Here is a 20,787-nt window from a genome sequence, read left to right on the forward strand (position 1 = left end):
CAGTACCATTGCCAGCAGTACCACTGTGGATATTTCCTGACACCGCAGTAGATTTTACATCAATATAAAAGAAGAACAAGGTTAGAGTGTTTATTGTTAATTCACATACCATACAGGCATATATTGATAGTTACTGTAGTTACGTCCAGATTGACACATATGCATCAAAGAGTTTAGTTAATAAAATAGATGTAGCATTTATTGTTCCAGAGTTTCATGTCAAAGTAGGAAAAGGATCAGTGAGGGACAGTTTTTACAGGAGACATGCTTGTAATATCGTATTCTGATCCACACTCCCTACTAGTTGGTGGCAATAATGTACCAAGTTTGTTGTTTGCCAACTGCAGATAGACCTCAAAAAACAAAGAAGAAGAAGAAGGACTGACATTACTGTTCATCTGTACCTTGTTTGAAGCTGAGTTGAGCAGTGTTTTTTGTGGTACTACTATCTGCAAGCTGAGGACAATAGCATCAATATAATTTCCACGTGGGAAGGACATATTAATGTGAATGTCGCACAACATATTACATTTCTGCAGTATTAGTAATATGCAGTGTCCTAATGAGTGAGTTGTCCCTTTGTTTGAAGTTTAAGAAAAAATTTACAAAACCTATACAAACTGCCGTATACCAACTATGCTAGGGAAAGAGATCCCTAGCACAATATCTTTAAAAATGTTGCCATATTGTAATGAATATATTTCTGGTAATCTGTTTTTGGAAAGCAAAGCAATAAAATTCAAACAATTGAATATGGTGCTATTCACAGGCATTCGCTGGAGTATTAACCACCAGGGGCTGAGCCCAAATTTTTTTTCAACAAAAAACTTTTAGAAACGTACTTCTAAAAAGACTGTTTCCATGCATTTTTTTTCTTACATGTGAAGGCTGCTTAAAAAATGTGAAAACTGCAGAAGGAAGAAATGGTTTGGATTTGATTTACCATATAATCTGCACATGAATATTCCAGACGCTCGAATGTCTCAAATCAAAATTAGTATCATATTAGATACTTAATACCATTATTAGTAGCCCCTAAATAATGGAAAATCCTCAAAATCCATAATGTAATGGCAATTTCACAAATGAGAGTTCACAGCTAACAGCTAACTACTCAAAGTAACTGGCTAAACTTTCATAAATTGCCAAACCATTGGTGATGGACCAACTTGATCTGAACCACAATTCCCTCCTCAGTGGTACAGGTAGTAAAACAGGAGAAAATATTGTTACCGGTGGCAAAATGAAGACAAAAACTGAATTCTGTCTTTTAAAAATTATATTATCTGGTTAAATGTAGTCTACTTCACACCTTTTTTCCTGGCTCAGCAGTAGCAGATGTTTGCGCTTCAGCTTCAACCCCTTTATCTCTGAAAAGTCTCAGTACTCATGGGTCGGACCACACCCACCTTCCAACACGGCCTTCATTTTGATCCCAACTACACACCTGTAAAGTTTCTTTACTGCATCTTGCACAGCTGGTCTTGTGATGCTATCATGGTGACAAATTCTGACCACAGACAGAAAGACAGACATATAAACTCCTGCCCAAGTAATCAAAACCAACTCTCTGGTAGCTCCTGCTACAGGACTACATTTTGTCATGATGACACACACACGCCCCCCACACACATGTTGATCGACGTCACTTTGATTTCCTGGAGACTTACCCTAACCCTTAACATAACCACTGACCTGAAAATCCGGTTTTTACCAGCCACACCCTCGTGGCTGGTGAAAACCTTCGGGTCTAAAGCCTAGACTGACCAGGGCAGGTGACATCCATGGTGCTATTCTTTAAAAATGTTAATGTACAGTATCATCATTCCTTCATAGTTATTTCTTTTACCTTTATGAGTTGTCATCAAATTGTTATGAAAATATAAATAAATAAATATTGTTTAAATTATTGTATTCATTTAAAGTTGGTTCAGCGTGTGGTGTCGCCCAAACAGAGACGGTGTGTGTTTTTTTTTTTTTGGTCATTTTTTTTCCCATGGTCAGAATTTGATGAATCACCACTTCCATTGGACATCCAGTGTTAGCTTTATGGAAAGACTGAAGATGGATTAATGCATGGGCATTCATTGATTAAGTAGTCTGACAGGTCAGGAGGTGATAAATGATACCTCCTACAATGAATACACAGTTTACTTTTGCAATAATTTTCTTTAATTTATCACAGTCAAAATTATATGACATGGATGGTTGGAAACACAGACCCCTCTCCTGCCCCACACCCCGTTTTTCATTAGGATTCATCATTCATTTTTCTCCATTAGTTGTCTATTAAAAGAGGGGAGACTGGCTTTGTTGGGCACTGCTTCATTCTCATCTGCTTCATTCTCACAAAGTTTTGCTGTGAAATCGACAGATTATCCTTGAATTTTGGATTTTTTTTTCTTGTCATTTGTTTTCAATCATCAATCAGTCAGCTAACTATATTTCCAGGTCCACGGACAAAAAGGACATAAAATATATATTAAAAAACATTAGAGGTTCTAAATAGTACTACTACATAGTTCTTTCTTTTTTTTCACTGATGCAGAGCGTATATTTAAATAGTATGTTTTTGTAAGCTCAAATAAGACCCTATAACTAACTTCCCAAACTTCAGTCTACAGTTAAAAGACATGTCTTGCAGCTCACATGTTCATTACAGCCACACTTTGTTTTTACATTATAAAAGGGCTCACTTTATGCATTAAAATATGACTTGGCGTAATAGCAGAGCAGAATTCCCTGGTATCTTACATTTTCACATCTTACATATGTAAGGGATATTTAAGTCCATATAAAAGACCTTCTATGTTCTTCAAAGGTAGCTATTAAGGCCAGACCAGGTAAGCCTACCACTTTTTATATTGCCTTCAGTAAGCAAGGAAAGTGGTCTTAATATCCACAGTCATAACAGTAGTTATATGATCTATAGTTGCCATCATGTAATGGATGCCTGTGTTAGCCCAGGCACCTACATCAGATGTACAAAGTGATCAAGCCATGACATTGTCTCACAGCACAGGTAAAATTGTTCACAGGCAGCGTTTTCCTGAATACGTTACAGTAATTATCTCTACATAATTAGTTTTATTGCCTTGGAAACAACAAATTATTGTCTGAAATATTAATGAATTTCACAGTATTTTCAAAAACATGACAATGCCAAGTCACACTTTCAAAATCAATCTATACATATGTACACAAATGTGCATGTACATTTCCATATACATATACTGTACCTGTAAACATATACACATACCTCACTTCCTTGTTACTATTTCTAAGTGATGCTGTATAAAATAAATAAATAGTGGGAAGAAAAGAAACACAACTAATGTCAACATCCTTAAATATTTGGCCTTAACTGTATTTAAAGACCCTGCACACTCAGGATCCATCAACACGGGTGTTTTTCAGGCTTTACCTAGTTATTCCTCCTCTCAGGACTGTAACCCTGGGCAGGCTGCACTTTATAGGCCTTTTCAAATCAGACATTTTGACTTGTCATAGTAGGAAAAACACGTGTTACTAACAACATTAATGATGGCTTTGTTCTGTTTAAGTGTCCCAGTAAGTCATGATGGTGTACGGGGGGGGGCATGCACAATATCAGGACCCTGAAACATAAGCAGCTAAATGGAATTCAGCCATCATTAATTTTTTTCATTATGTAGGCCTGTATTTTTATGACTGTGACATGTCAAAAAGACCTCTGTTAAAAAGTCCTATTGATATCTCCCTGACTATAGTTTTATTATGCACCTTTTACTGGGATGAAATTACACCTTTATCAGTCTCATTAAGGAGTTTGGTTTCCTCAAGTAACTTCAAACTGAGCAGATCTAATTACCCAGAATAACTGAAAACACCCGTGTGGATCTGCAGGGCCTTCAATAACCACCTAATGTGAAATATTATGCTCCATTAGTAATCAGTGTATCCACTGGGTCATATTGACTAAACCCTGAGCTATGGCAAAGACCCAGCATATGATATTAATTTTCAATCAAACCTTGAAACATGTTAGAAATGTTTCAAGGCTTGATTCATGATTCATGTTTCATGTTAGAAAGTAATTGATAAGAGGGTCAGAAGTTCTAACAGCGTTGCTGTGCCTTTATCCCATCATCCATCCCATCTTAAATTTTGAGGACAAATGGGCCACTGGCAGCAGTGCAGCAAATGCAGTTGTAGAGCCTGCAGTCTAAATGGTCTATAAACCATTGGGTGTATTTTGTGGTGGTCCCCTAGTCCCAGAGATCGTCCTCCAACTGGCACCCTAATTCACTAAAAAAGGTTGTGCTTTAGTCTGCTTAGCTACCATCGTACCAAGTGTGTTCATGCTAGGAATGTTATGTATCATCGAGTTTCATAAATTCATGTTTCAATTGAACAGAGACTACCTTCACCCCACCAGAGGGAGCAATCTGCACAACTTTCACACATGGGCACCCTTCAGTCACAGCTGCACTGTGTGTGTATGTGTGTGTGTGTGTGTGGGGGGGGGGCGTCATGGCAACCACCCGAGACACATCTCACACAGAAAACAGTCTGCTGAAAGACAGGACTCTTTGCCAGAAACCGATAATGCTATAATAGTCTTTCAGGGAATAGAAGTAAAGGAAGAAAGAGAAAACTCATGCAAACAAAATTACTTGATACCAAGTAAGGTTCTTTTTTTCCGAATTTACAGAGCCAGCCAAAATTAGACTTTAAATAGACTTCTTTTTACGGAAGGGGTTTACTGGAACAGCCCTTTGCTGATTTACATCTTATGATTTTTCCTATCAAATAACTATCTGTCTTTTTCTATCTGTCAGTAGAGTCATACTCTATTGAAGGAATCTCCTGGTTAAATTTTTTTTTTTTTTTAGCTTATTGTGTTGCAACTCCAAACTAAGTTGCCTGTCTGCTGTGGTTGTGGTACAGATTTCACAACACACTATCAACATCCGTAACATTTTAAAAGTGGTGTTAAATACATGCCGTCTGTGTATCCGCACACAGTCACATTATCCACTGAAGAGCGATAGATAATTAGTCTGAAATCTTGCAGGACTGTCAGTCCAGGACCCTCCTAACAAGAATGGCCCTTGTAAAACCTCTAGGACTGACCTGTGTGTAACCTTTCTACACCAAACTTGAATCCTGTGTCAAGCTTTTTGCAGTCAAACATGGGATACAGGTCAAGTGAATCATTTTACTACTTTCTAGTTGTAATATGATTCAGGCAATTTGGTGTTATTTGGCCCAATTTGTGTCTCAGAGCATCTTTTAGTGGGCATACTGTTATAAGTCCTGGGACTGGCCTTATATTTTCAGCATTCCTTTACTTCTTTTTTTGTTCCCAATTTAGTGTTGCCAATTCCCATTGTTACCAGGGTCCCCTGTCGATGCTGGGGGTCCACCATTTGGCCAGGGTTGCGTGTAGACTCCAATGTGACCTTTCCAATAAAATTGTCTGATACTTTTGTTTCCCCCTACAGCTGTACGGGGAAATAAACCTGGGTCTCTTGAGTGGTGGTTAAGTGCTTTAACAATGCCTTATGCATTGTAAATGGCAGCCGTAAGGATAAATAGGGCTTAGTGGCAAGGGAAATCCAACCACTACCTTGTCACTGCAGCTGAAAGCCATTGTATTTTATTGTTAGTCTGCAACCTTTGATTTGCTAAGATGTTTGTTTTCCTATGAAATCAATGGGAAGTAAAGTTTATTATTATTGTCCAGTGGCAAAAAGAACAACTCTGCACAATTAGTCTTTGAATCTTTCCCAGATCCTCGTATATGCTCTAATGGAATATGAGGATTATCCCCTCCCAGAAAACCTTTTTTCTTTCTTTGTGATCTGGTGTGAGTGTGTGTGTGTGTGTGAGAGAGAGAGAGACAGAGAGAAAAAGAGAGAGAGTTTTCACTTCATTATTGTGCCAGCAGCTTTCTAAGACCATGAGGTCACAGCAGCCCCAAAATGCATCACCTCACTATGTAAACACAAAGCCACGTTTTAAAGGCAAGTCTCAGAATGGGGTACAGGGATGTTTAGGTTTAGTATGAGGGTTTCGAGGACACACACAGTGAAAGATTTGGCCTTTGATTTAGTCTGAAGGTGAATGTTGAGCATATCATCGACCCACAACCACACAGCCCCTCAATATGTAGTTTACTAAAGGCTTTTGAAGAGCATAACTAATACTTCCTTCAGTGGTGAACCTTTACATCTAAAATTCTACTCTGCTAGTTTTATTTGCTCGCCCATGCTTTTAGATCAGTATACTGTAAGTTGCTGTAATTGACTTATTTTTAACTTAACTATGCCCAGCTTCTCTCCATTCCTCTTTACCGTGCCTTTATCCCATCTGTAGTAAGCACAGTTACAACCTGCATCCCAAATGAATGGCATGTGCAGTAGAATTCCTTCAGACCAGCTTCACTAATCCTTGTCATTCAAGTTCTGACATTTCCCTCTACAGATCTGGGTCTGATATACAGATCAGGTGTCTGCTGGATCTAATTGAAGCTGCTTTTCTATCTTAAGATCCCCAGCTTCAAGCCGTGTGGGATTAGAGTAAAATTGGACAGAAGGGAAGGGAGGATGACATGTTATTTAAGACCACGATGAGTACTCTGTCTGCTACTACAATGACCTCTTTCTGCTTCAGCACTTTTCCGAGCATAAAACAGAATCATTAAAAACATGGAAGATATGATGGACGGTATTAAGACATTAGCAGGGTGACCAAATATCAAGGCCGTGCTTTGTGTTCTGTGTTGACTGGGCGTGTCTGCGTTGATAGTCTGATGATGAATTCATAGGGGGAGCCCACTGGTTGTCTCGCACCAAACACAGCAACACATCCAGGCCACACAGCTGCGGGACACTCTTTCTCTAGCGTCTCTCTCACCCCGCAGACAACCCCTTCCCTCCCTTTCCAACCTCTCCATCCTTTCCTAGAAGCATTACCTCACACTACATTAGGCAGAGCCAGAGGTATCACCTGGGGACTGCATTTCTGTGTTTGTTTGAGTCCTGTATCTATGTGTCACTGTGTGTTTGAGCAAGAAGGAAAGTAAGAGAAAAAAAAAGGTTTCTGAGACGTCTCTGTTGAAACGTTCCATTTAAACAGCTTTGGGTGGAGCACAGTAGGCTTAATCTTTTTTTTCCTTTTCTCTGATTTCAGCTCACTTCTCTGGCTACTTGAAAAAGCCAAACAAAATAGGAAATCAGGGACAAATCACTTGCAGGATAAGATCAGATCCTTGTTTTATTTCAAGTATATTAAGTATTTATCCTGCATAGATATTTTTATCAGATACTTTTTCTGATATTAAACATTCATGGTTTGAGATATTTGCATCAGAGAGGTTTGCAACAAGACTAACACACAAGACCCAGGACAAAAAAATCTAAGAAATTATAACGACATAAGAAAGGGTTTTACCATCATGTAACTATTGCGTGTTCACTGGATCATCTGAGCTCAAGGACCCAACCATTCTCACAGCATAAACCAGGAAAGCAACCACAGAGGGTCAGCACAATTACAGTGACCTAAAACCAAGAGGTGTTTCATCACACTTCCACTTTCATGTAATATGATGAAATTTACTGGATGTTCTGAAGTGTATGAATACTGTTACAGCAAAGGAGAAAGTGGAGGGTGTGTCTTCAGATGCGCTTTAATTGCTGTTATTCTGCTGACAGTAACCTAAACGAAGGGTATGAGAAAAGAGCAGTAAATTGTTCTTATAGGAGAGGCTGCTGTTAACCAAACCATAAAATACAGAGAGCATAACTCAGCATGTTATGACTGCTGCTGGTCATCTAAACATCCTCGAGACCGATGTCTATGAAAGTGCCCGTGTATAACATCAGTCAAACAGCCATGATTTAAATCTCCCTAGGCCCACCCAAAGAGGCTGGAGAAATTAGACTTAGAGTGGTTTCTCTTAACAAATCTCACTATATGTTTATTATGCTCTCCCTTTCTCGGGCTTACCTTGACTATTATTTTCTCTATCTTAGTCTCTCTTTTTGCTTTGTAATCGCCCCCAATAGCTTGTGTGTCTGCTGGACCTCAGATGACCCCATCTACCCACAGGATCTTCACAAAGCCGATTTCTCCCATTACATCACTCTTACTCTTCCCTTTTAATCACATAATAGGGGTATGACACAAAAATACACATTATTTAGAAATTGTATTCAATATATCCTGGTTAGCGCTGTTGCCTTACAGCAAAAATGTCCTGGGGTTAGAATCAAGAGCAGGCTGGGGCCTTTGTGGTTAATGGGTGACACTAAATTGCCCTAAGGTGTGAATATGATATGATCTATACACAGTTTATGTATAGATATGGATTTGCAAACAACTGCCACTGGATTACTTTTGATACTAGAAAAAAACATCCAAACATGATGATTATGAAGCAAGAGCTGAGATTTATGAGGAGCACCCGATGCTTTTATTACAGAGTCGGTAGTAGTGAGATGACAGGAAATGACATGCAACAAAGGTCCCTGGCCAGGGTTGAATTGAGGGCTTGGGTCACGGTAGATGCCTTAACCCCAAAGGCCACCAGGATGCCCCAGTGTGCTGTTTTTCTAAGCAGATTTATGGACGTTTATCCATGACTGACATCGGACATATAGCCACATCTGAGAAGTGTACAACCCTTCCACTGCTGTGGCCTGAAATGCGACTAATCCAGGCAAGTATACCAGTGTTGGATATCCAGTGAACACCAAAATGGATCAACATGGAGTTGATAACTTGTTTTTCTGCGTTATAGGCTGCAGTTGTAAAACTGTTACTGTTACCCAGAGCTCCTGTCCAAGATGTGACGTCTCCTCCTGCAGCCTTAAATGTTTTTATTTTCTTTTGCAGGTTCATGTCATTGAATTGAGGGGTGTGTATGCACGTGTGCGAGCGGGTGATTATGCCGTCATGACGTCTGCTGGTGTTAGGGCTGAACCCGAGAAACTGTTTCAACACAGCAACCCCACACAACGGACCTTCCCAAATACACACACACACACACCCACTTCCTTCACTTAAAAACACATCCAAGAGGACTCAACTTTACAGTCATGTTCACACACACTCACATACACGTGATTCCCACTAAATGGGTCTTCAGAGTGGCTGAGTGTGTAGGAGGAGTGCAGACTCTCAACGGCTGATGTTCGGAAAGCTCTCTGTTAGTAACAGCCAATATCAAACTTAAAGTCAATTATTTCTATGACTCAGTGTGTATGTATTTATGTTTCAAGTGTGTATTTTTGTATTTATGTTAAAATACATTTTGCTGGCTTTCTGTGCATGTACTGTTTAACCATACATAGAGACAGACAATGAGTTATATGTTAGAAAAGTGCTCAAATGGAGTATACTACAATAAAGCCAAGACTTTTACACACGTATTTACATGTGGACATGGACATATGAAAACATGAAAACATGCACAAAGATTGAAATGGTCTAGGAGATGATGGGTTAGGGAAGAAATCAAAGGAATAGTTAGACATTTTAGGAAATGCACTTGTGCATTTATCTATCTAGCCTGGCTCCGTCCAAAGTTCAAAAGTATGCCCACTAGTACCTCAAAAATTCACTAATTAACATGTTTTTACACTTTGGTTTTGGAATGGATTAAGCAAATGAGGTATAATATGTGAATTACTGCGCTTTAGAGGTGCTGGTAGGCCATTTCATAACCTTCAGACAAGAGCAAGGCTAGCTGTTTTTCCCATTTCCAGTCTTTGTGCTAAGCGAATCAGTTTCTCGCAGTAGCCAGACTTAAAAGCTTGACAGTGGTATCAATCTTTTCATCCAACTCTCTGTAAAAGAGCGAATAAGCATGTTTTCCAAAATGTTAAACCATTCCTCTAGGAATGTAATAAATAATACATCACCATACATCTTTAATATTTTTAAAGGAGCATTTGCTGTGTAAGGAAAAAATGAAATGGAGCAAGGTATCAAGATATACATGTTAATATTTAGCTGATAGAATACCATTGAGAGTCCTAGAATGATATTTTGTTAACTAAAGAATAAAAAGATTGACTGACTGTTGTGATTCTGTTCTCTTGTGGTTACAGTAGTACTTATGGCTGAGATATCACATCAAATTGAAAGGTAAATTCAAACTTTCAGTTTCAATGCCTTACTCTGAAATGACTTCATCTCTGACGTGGTCTTTTTATCATCATCTTTCTAATAATGATGTTTGATCAAGTTTCCAGTATTACTTTATGATGTCTCGCTCGTAAACCTGTTATCCTTACGAGAATGATAGTATGAATATTTTCAGGATGATTATCTTAATGTCTTGGTTTACAGCAACGACATGATCGACAGTCCATATTAAGGACAAAGAAAAAGGACAAAATGGTCAATGCCCATAAAACACGTCAAAAATAAGTGTCAAAAATGAGATAGTTCACTAATTTAGAATATGTTTGATATGAGCCTTTACTCCAATTAGAGGATGTGAAATATATGAGTTAGTCACCCTCAGAGGAATTAACAGATGTAAGCTGTAAATTATCCACTGAGGACATAAAATACAAACTTCTAGATCTCCTTGTCTGTTTCCCTTTCTGTCTCTTTGAGACACACGCTCACTACAGTGTTGTGCTGGCTGTGAAAATGTGTGTATCCACTGTGGTTTACTGAGTGTTTAGTCTAGAATAACGCCAAAGTGGGCTGGCAGTCCCAAAGCTCAAGTGTGTCACAGCCTCAAGGGCAGGCTTTGCCACTGGACACAGCTACAATGAGAACTATGTGCAGTGCAAAAAAAAATATGAAAATGTACCTTTGTTAAATATTACAAAGAAAGAAAGAAAGAAAGAAAGAGGAAATATTGAATCAATTTACTTTGAAAAGTGGTAACTTGTATCCCACATGCTTTCTGAATGAACCTAGGATGAAAAGAAGACTGCGTGATACTTAGAAGTCTATTCTTTTGATCACCACTTCAAACCGCTGCAAATGTTTCTCTCAAATTTGCATGCAAGTATTTCAAGACGCACTGTATATGCATAATACTGTTACAAGTCATGGATGCAGGTTGGAGAAAAATATAGTTTCAAGCTCCACAAGAAAAATACTCGAAATTATTATAACATGGGGCATCTGTTTTTAATTTCTCATAACTAAAGCATTACAGTGTTTTTAATGTGACAGAGAAAAATGTAAAGATCAACAAAGATACTAAAGAAACCAGCACTGAACACCGCCGTCACATAACAAGGTAAGACTTGGTAACATAAGGGTGAGAGAGAGCTGGAGTGATTTTCCCAAACAAATTTAGTGCCTTGATCTCTTTCGGTTTGAATTAAGAGGTAAAATTGGATATTATTCTAAGACAGTAATTCAACAACAATATGAGCCTAGATGGATAAATGTTTTGTAGAAAATGACATTCTGCTTCTATAGTTCAAAAGGTACAATTCTAGTCCACCTTTTTCTGAGTGTATCATGCTGGCATGTAACATTTTTATAGGAGTTATATCTCTTTTCCCCTCTTTCCTTATCTCCCTATTCATCCTCTCTTCTCATACACTTCTCTTTTCTGGAGCTATATTGTGAGCACACTTTGTTCTCAGCCTGATGATGGATTTAGATGTTGGATTTAAATCATTATTTAAAAGGAGACGATTAAAAGAAAAAAGATAACGCTCATATTAAAAGCTGTAGTTCAGAGGGGAATTAAAAGCTCATAGACGAGCGCAGATGAAATGACGTTTCAAATGACAGTGGACAGATTAAAAAGCAGTTTGATTTGATTCCCAGAGGTGTGTTGGTGTGATCTTGGATCTAAAAGTCTGTCTTACTCAGCTGTGTTCAAGCCATTTAAAGGAAGGGGGAATTGGTCCCTTTGCTGTTTCTTTATAGAATCTTTCTGAAAGAACCTATTTCCATAAACATAAACTTTTCAAGAACGGGGAATATTAAACATTTTCACACATCAGTCAATTTAAGTAAAATAATGCTATTAGTAGTCCAATATTCCTACTTGACAATGATGAAAATTGCTTCTGCCTTTATGTTTTTATTGAGAACACATTGTGGAAAGCAGAACACCATCACTAGTGTCCAAGATGGTAACCTCTTATCCATTTGGACCATCAAACTTCTCGTGCAGTGGCACAGATTTGTGTTTTAAACTTTTTGACAGTGAAGGAAGACGGAAACATTGGATTTGCCTATTTTTTTTTAGAGTAAGTTGTTGATCAAGAAAGCATCCCAGTGAGCACAGTTTGGGCTATGTAGGAAGTTACGTTCATATCAAACTGTGTGCACTTGATGAGAATAAGGTCACACTGACCATAGCTTTTTATTAAAACATTTTCACAATCATTGTTGTAAACTGTCCACTAATCACAGATTAAACACAAGATTTTCAGTTTGAGTGTAGATAGCAGGAGGAGCTATATCAAGTAAGGACAAGAGTCAAGCTTCTATAGTGTAACAGGCTTAATACAATCAGAGGTAAGTGACCGGCTGAATTGTTTAAATGCATTATTTGACCTGGTAATTTTTCTGACTTTCAATTATGCACTCATGCAGACAGAAAATTCCAGTCAGACTTTCCAGGGTAGTAGCCTCTGGACAAGCAGGTCCTCTGTGGAGCAATCAGCGTGAGCAGACATACAGATCTTCTCTGAAAGTCTCTGTCCCAGGGACTTTATTGAGGGAAGATCACTTTCAATTCCTGAAATGAGTCCAGAAAGAGCCTTAGTCCACTTAACATGTTTGTTTTTCCCTGTTAGCTTCATTCAGTAGATGTTTGGCTGGCTGCTTGTCCTGGGAACTGTAGAAAACTTTGTCTAAGTGACACAACAATGTATCAAAAAGAAAGCTGTATTATTACATATTTAGGTTATATAGATGATAAATTGTCTAATTCAGAACAATTTGTCAGCAGTGTCATGGAAGGTCTTTACAAGTAGTCAGAGAGAGTGAACAGCGCTGGATAACTCTCTGGATACTTTCACTTTTATTATTCACCAAGTATCATGCTATTAGTGTGTATTCAAGTACAATATACAAGAACAAGAAAAATGTCCCTCTGGGGCTCTTCAGTCAACTTCATATCAGGACACGTGGAGAGACGTGTATAAAAATGTTCCTATGGGGTTAGCTTGGCTGCTAGTCAACGGTGTCCCAATAATGTATATACAGGTTGGTTAATGTACTATGTCTCTGAAAATGTGGGGAAAGGTGCATGGGCTCCACAAACTCCCCACAAAACTGGAAAAAGGTAAAAGATACGTCTTCTCAGCATTATTACTAGAATGTGTCCTGTTAGCCTGAGCTGTCAGGTGTCAACCGACGACTGGCAAAAAGTAAAAAACATAACCTCCTTGCTGGAGGTAACAGTGAACTGTACTGGTTTAAGGCTACAGTAATTGATTTATTGTCCACTTTGGGGCAGCACAACAGGCTGCAAATGCAACATTGCCATATAATCAGCTAATAAGACAGTTTTCCTGTACCAAACGAGCCCATAGGCCATCTGTGCAGGGAGCTTATTACGACCAATAGTTATGTGTTATTGTTGGCGGCCTCTAGTGGCTTTACTAATTATGACAGGAGCAAAGGAGGAAGTCAGGTGACATAGTATAAAGAGTGACGAAGTCTGCAATATGAGTAGGAGGGTTGGGGTGGATCGATGGGTCAACAACAGGTAGGACTTTCACACAGGAGACTGCTGTTTTGTTCTCGTGTGAAACCAATAATATTGTTAATATTGTTTCTTTCATCCAGGACCATTCCACAACCTTAACTGCATTTTTATTATTGTAACCATGACAACGAAGGTCGTCTAACCTCTGTGGATTCGTCACTATGACTGACTTCTTTCTCATTATACATATTCATTTGATCCATTAGTAATGTAAAAAAATATTGATTAGTGCATCTTTGAGCACAAATAGTTCTCCTCTCTTTGCAACTACCATTTTTCAGACTTACAATGATGAGAGGTAAATAAGCGCCATATAATTAAATAAAGCAAAATCAGTCAACCAATGTCATTGGTTTCAATCCATCTCACAGCTGTGATGTATGTCGTGCTTACTTAAAGCCCATTCAGTCCTTTTTCACTGTCATCTTACAAAGGAGAAATGTAATGGAGATGATATTTTAACAGGCCAAACTTGTGGCTTGAACCCACTGACTTGGGGGAGCATGCCATGGTGTTTTATGAGAGATGTAAATGTTCTGCAGGAGCTTGTTCTTTTTGTGTGTGGGGGACGAGATCATCGCAGTAACCTTGTAGAGAGTGCAGGCCAATGCTGACTGTGATTCACACCGCTCCCTCTCTGTCCGTTTCTCTGAATCTAATTATTTCTCTCTGTCTCGGGGAGGGGGGGTTACAATTTATACTCTCCTGCTTGTTTGGAGTGAGAAGAAAACTACTAGGAGGGGATGGGTTTGAAAAAGGTCTTTTCTGATTTCACACACATGCTGGTAGAGTTGCAGCTGACGCATGTGAAGCTTCTAAGAAACACAGAAACGCATGTGTGCTAACACAAACACACACACACACACACACACAAGCTTTCACATGCACTTTTAGTCTTGCAGGAACCAGGAAGTCCCCTTGTTGTCCGTGAAACATCTGGAGCACAGAATCCCTGAATCCCACATTCCCCTGGCAACCATAAATCAACAGCCAGCCCACTGCCTGACCTGATTGTGTGTTTGTGTGTGCATTATATGTGCGTGTGTGTTTGTGTGTGTGAGAGAGAGAGAGAGAGAGATTGGGAAAGGCAGTGCAATTAAGAGAGATGTTGCATCTTTGTTAATGTGTGCAATTTAATGTATACCCCTTTTGCATATGTCACTGTGTGTGCTTCGCTACAAAATTCTGCAAGACAAATTCATTCTGCACTTTATGGGTCAACTCTTGTAATCAACAAACCCCACATTTCACTTACATCCAGCAAGATACAGCCTCAATTCTTTTTGCCATTCAGACAGGGAATTGCACTTTCCCTGTCTGAAGTGCTCACATTCTTCTAAAGAGTGAGTAGTACATTCTTACATCACTTAAGTTTAAGTCCAGTTAGTTTTTGGGTTTCAGTGTTAAAGCCAGGGACCAAATTATAAGTAAGTTTGCCACAGTTTTAGTTAAATGTTTTCCAAAGACCCTTTTAGGGAAATAATATGCTTTTCCACTAGTCTCCTGTGTGCAGTGGCAGGCCAAATGAAGCATGTCTGACCTAGGGAACATGGAAGCACAGAACCGGAGGTTTTTTCCCTGTAGCCTGACCCCAGCCATCCCCTCTTAACCTCCTTGCGAGAGAATAGCCCATCAGTTTTACCTCTTTACACGGTAGTGAAAGATAAACAGTTATTTATCCCAATATCTTTGTTTACTTTCATGGCAATTTGAATAGTACATATGCTAAAAAGCTATTTTTTTTTATCTTCAATGTTTATTCTCACCATAACTGATGTGTCATCGTCATCATGACTCCTCTCCTTTCATCCTTTCCAAAAGGGAGTCAAAATAATATGAAACAAACCAGCGAGACATCTGAGACCCAAGATCTTTGTGATGCATTGGTAGGAAAAAAAACCATCAAACACAAATGAAACTGCTCTAGAATCCCATTGATATCAAGGATTTCCCTAGGTTTCTACAGGGCTTAGGCGCACATCAGTAAAACAAGGCTTTGAGTGCATGGATTTGAACTGCAAATTTATCATCCTCCCATAGCCATTTGACAATGTAACAGCAACTTGCAACTTACCAAAATTTCTGTTCAGTTGGACCTCTGTAGGCAGGTCACTTTCTCAGTGGGTGTAAGCACTAGCCGGCTGACTGACTTAGTGTAGAGAGTCAATACATCTCTCACTCTCATTCTCAGCAAGATTGAGGCTAACAACACCCATAATGTAAAACTCTTCCCCCCACTCTCTCTATTCAAAAAGAATATTTGATGTAATGAACACGTAATTGTCTCGTGCTAAAACATAAGATGACACCAACTTTTTCAAACCCAGTTTCCAGAAAAAATATTGTATTATATATCTACAGAACAGTATAGAACTCTCAGCAAAGTTTTTTCTGTTCATTCTGTTTAGGTGCTGCACAAGAATGGTTAGGGCTGCATCTAAGTCCTATAATGATAGGGAAAACCCAGTATAAAATCTCTCTGTTTGTGTCATTGTGTCATCTGACATCATCTAAGGACTCTTAATTTCTCTGGGATATCTGTGCTGAGAACAAAGAGAGGGTGTATTATTGTATGAGAGTATTTGCATGTGAGCACTTGAATGTGAGTGTGTTTGATGTATTGAATACTGTCTATGTTGACTTTTAGCTTTTTGGGGATATAAGACCTAGTTTTTAAACATTATTTATATTGAAGATAGAACCATTACCTCCCATCTTGGTTTATGTGATGACTCTCAATACGTAGTCAAGGCCAAGCTTTTTAATTGTTATGACACAATTTAATCACTTCCTGATACAGAATTTAATCCTAAATTTGCCGATCTGTGTTTTGGCCTTCGTTTCTCAGAGCAGCATGTGTCTTTTTCTCCAAAAGAAAAAAATACCACCTCTTTGTATCGATCCTGAACACACTCAATGCAAAGGTTCAAATATGGGCTAGATTTAGAGACTTGAATTCAACTATTGGCTTCTCCTGAGCAATGTGAAGATAAAATATTTAGGTTATAATTTGAAAGACATTAAAATAACACCATTATAAACTAGTCATTGCAGTATTTATTCCCAATGGGTATAGACTAAATAGTGTGTGTTTGTGACAGAGAGAGAGATTTTTAGAGAACTTTGATGGATTTGGCTGTGGCATGGTTACAGCAGTTACAACATGTCTTCCTCTCAAGACCAGGGGCCAAATTCTCACAAAGGTTTTCTTGGCAGACAAATGTAACTCAACAGCCACACATCATCATGAGCCACACTTATTCCAATGTCCTTGTCTTGTAAAAGCCCACTTACAAATATATTGCAATCACCCAAGAGCTGCCATGGTTGAGTTGCTATTTGCAAATCTGGTACATAATTGATGCCATATCGCACCATGTTTTTCTTGGAAGAATATTTCACATTTTTTTTCCTGCGTGTCAGGGACTGAGTCACAAGACATAAGACACAGAGTTTGGATTTCATGTATGTACTGGCTGGCCAAACCAATTGAACATACGAGGGAAGGACAAAATACAATAACTAAACGAACTAAAAATAAACACCAGACTGTTACAGCAACTTAATATTAGCAATGTAAAAAAAGAAACAAAATGAAAGTAGTAAATATAGTTTTGAAGTTACATTAATAACAAACTGGACATCTCTCCCAAACTCTCCCATTCCTTTAGTAGCCACTTGGTACAGTTCGGGCCCAGGTGGAGATATTTAACACAGCTCTTGGCCTCAATCTGATCTTTTACTCTGGACAAGCAGAATGAGACATAACTCAAGAAAACGAAAATATTGACAATACAAAATTCGCTAAATGTGCATGCTAATAATTGTGTATATCAAAACTGATAAACCACAAGTGCTAGATCAAATATGGTGTTGTTTAATTGTATGGAAGTTGCCTAGAAGTTAGAGGAGAAAATAGGTACTACTCCCATGCCTGTACACTATCTGTGAAGCTAACACCAGCAGCTGGCTAACTTAGCTTTGCATTAAGACTGGAAACGGGGTAAAACAACCTCCCTGGCTTTGGCCAAAGGTAACAAAATCTGCCTACCAGCACATCTGGAGCTTGCTAATTTACACATATTTGTATTGTTGAATCTATTCAAAAGCTAAAGTGTAAAATCAACTGTTTGCTGTTTTATGGGGGGGGGTTACTTACTTGACTGTTTCTTGGCTTAGAACAGTAACTTCCTGGAGTCCTGGCCAAGAAATAATTCAGAATATAACCAAACCCGAAAACTGCAGCTTTTTACACTGTGGTTTTTTGATAGATCAAACAACAAGATATAAGATATTAATAAATGAGTTTTAGAGGTGCTGATGAGCAGATTTTGTTACCTTTAAATAGAGCCAGACTAGCTGCTTCCCCCTGTTTCCTGTCTTTGTGCTAAGCTAAGTTAGCCACACGCTGGCTATAGCTTCATATTTAACATACAGACATGAGAGTGGAATCAATCTTCTCATGTAACTCTCAGCAAGAAAGGGAATAAGCGTATTTCCTTCAAATGTGATCATATGACAGTTTTATAAATAAGTCCCTGCTGTTGTATGGGGAGTAAATTGAACTAATGTGGAATAAATTGGATGAAGTTAGAAAAATGATAACCTGGAGAAACTATTTTCAAAGTGCTAATTGCTGTTTTATTGCAGCACTGGTAAAGTAGACGCCTAGAATGTGTCATTTTATAACACTTCAGTAATGGTGTACAACCAAAACTACTGCACCTTGAGAAAAAACACATGTAGTTCTCTGATCTGCTTCACATGTTGCATCATCTGCACAAATACCATAATCCAGAAATGTGATTTCAGCCTTAAACTTCCTGTGGGTACATATTGTAAGCCTAGGGCTCATGCTCATGTGACTATCAAGTCAAGTCATGTCCTCAAAGTCCCCCTGCTTTAAAGTTCACCACCGCATCTGTAACTGGTAAATGGCCAGCTTTCACAGGTGTTGTACTGAATATATTTCTCTCTTAGATGATTCTTGTGACTTCTATTTGAGTGCCTATTAAAACTGGCTTTCAGCCATTACAGAAAAATTACCAAATTCGATTTGTGAGATGAAAAGGCATCTGACCTCAAGAGAAAGGGCTGGAACAGGGCAGAGGGCTCAGAATAGAGTTGTAGATGCATGTTTACACAAACACCTGGGGAGAGAAAAGAATGTGTCCCAGCGGGTTTACTAATCATAATGAACTCGTGAAATGTTATTTCATACCACATGAACTGATTTTTTTTCTTTTCAAGTAAGTCTTTATAGTAAAAGTTGCAGTAAAAAGCAGAGAGATCAGGCATTATTCTAATCTAATAATTTTAATAATTTCCCTTATCACATTAGACAGTGTTTCAAATTGTCACACTATATCACACTGTTTACAGCAAAAAATCCTCCAAAAACAACCATATAGGCCGCTTGTCCCTACCTTTGTTTACAACCCATAGGAGCATACCAGTGGCAGGTGTACCGGACCTTTGTCATCAAGGTCGTGCATAATAAACACTCATGGAACACTCACGGTTTGGTTAGGTTTAGGAACAAAACTACCCAGTCAACTTTAGGAAAAGATCTACTGCTGTTCTTTCTACTGCGTGAAAATCTTGTGTTTTGTCGACCCATCCATCCCCCTAACCTAAATAAGCCGCTGGAACAGATGACCTATTGGCTCATTTTTTACAGCAGGGCAGTCTCAATTAATAGTGGAGTGTGGAAGAAAAATGTGGAAAAGAGAAAATCATGTAATAATGTTAACTATAAATTGACATAATGTACATTTTACACTACTGAGCCACAAGAATATTCCTGGTTGTAAACTGTAACATCATTTTGACAAGTTAGGTTTATGTAACTTCTGAGAAGAATTTATGATTATTATTTATGATTATAGTGTACTTATGAAATAAAAATGCTAAAATCCTGTTCACAGCTGGCTAAATTTAGGGGAAAAAGCAAAAAAACACTGCAAAATAAAACAAAAGAACAAGCTAGATATAAAAACCTTAACTAAAGGTCCACTTACTAGCATTTTCTGAAGCCTTCAACCGCATTTCATTGTGTTCACCAGTCGATGGAGTTCACTCAGTCATCACCTGATAACAAGTGAGACATCTGCCTGACAACAGAGCTAACTCCATCCAATGGTAAAGACTTTGATATGCAGTTGAAAGCTGGTTAGTGGACCTAGAGTTGAGATTTTTTTGGTCTACTTACTGTTTTCAAGAATTGAACTTTATGCTCGAGTAAGAAAGAAAAGCTCAAGTGAATTTCACTACCATTGCATCCTAGGTTTCTTATGTTCTTTAGTTGGTCCAGCTCAGTCTTTATTTGAGTCCTTGGAGACTTGATGGGTTTTTCGTAGACAAGGGAAGTCAAAGTTGTCGTGGTGCTCCCTGACTTGCATAAAACAAAGCAGATTCTATCCCTCTGAATGTTGTTGTGACTATCTGTTGTCAAGATGTGCATGCCCCATGCTCCCTTCATCTCAGGGTTTTCCCAGGACTCAACATTGTTTTCTCCTATAATAATGGTTTCACTGTTTATGCCAGTGGGGATTCTGGTGTTCACACACACGAAGCCTCTCATTACTCATTTTTCCCACTGATAGCATTACAGAAATGCTATATTGATTAATTGTTTTATGGTGGATGTTAGGCCAGTCATGAACATTATGTGCATTTGTAGAGTAAAAAATTAGTCAAATACCCCCAGCATAGGCCAATAATAAATAAAAGCCTTTTTCTGCTCATAGTTGATGATTCAAACATTCCTACTGAGAATCAAAATCAATTCCTACATCTGCTGTACTAGCCCGTGTTAAACAATATACTGTACTTTACATAGGATTTTTCATGTCCTCAAAGTTCCCAAACAATCAACATTTTTATCACTATGCCCAGAACCTGAAGTGGTCATCAGGCACACAAATGGAGACCCTCCCTTACAAGAGTCAGCGGTCCTTTAATCAGCTTCCACTGGGAGAGGTCAAATTGGCTCTGCTTTATTAAATTAGAGTGTGTGCAATGTGCTCTGTGGGATTCGGGTGGTGTGTGTAAGACAGAGAGCAAATGAGTGACACACATTGAAATACAGAGAT

This window comes from Xiphias gladius, chromosome 22 (assembly GCF_016859285.1).
Source record: "Xiphias gladius isolate SHS-SW01 ecotype Sanya breed wild chromosome 22, ASM1685928v1, whole genome shotgun sequence".
Lineage (NCBI taxonomy): Eukaryota > Metazoa > Chordata > Actinopteri > Istiophoriformes > Xiphiidae > Xiphias > Xiphias gladius.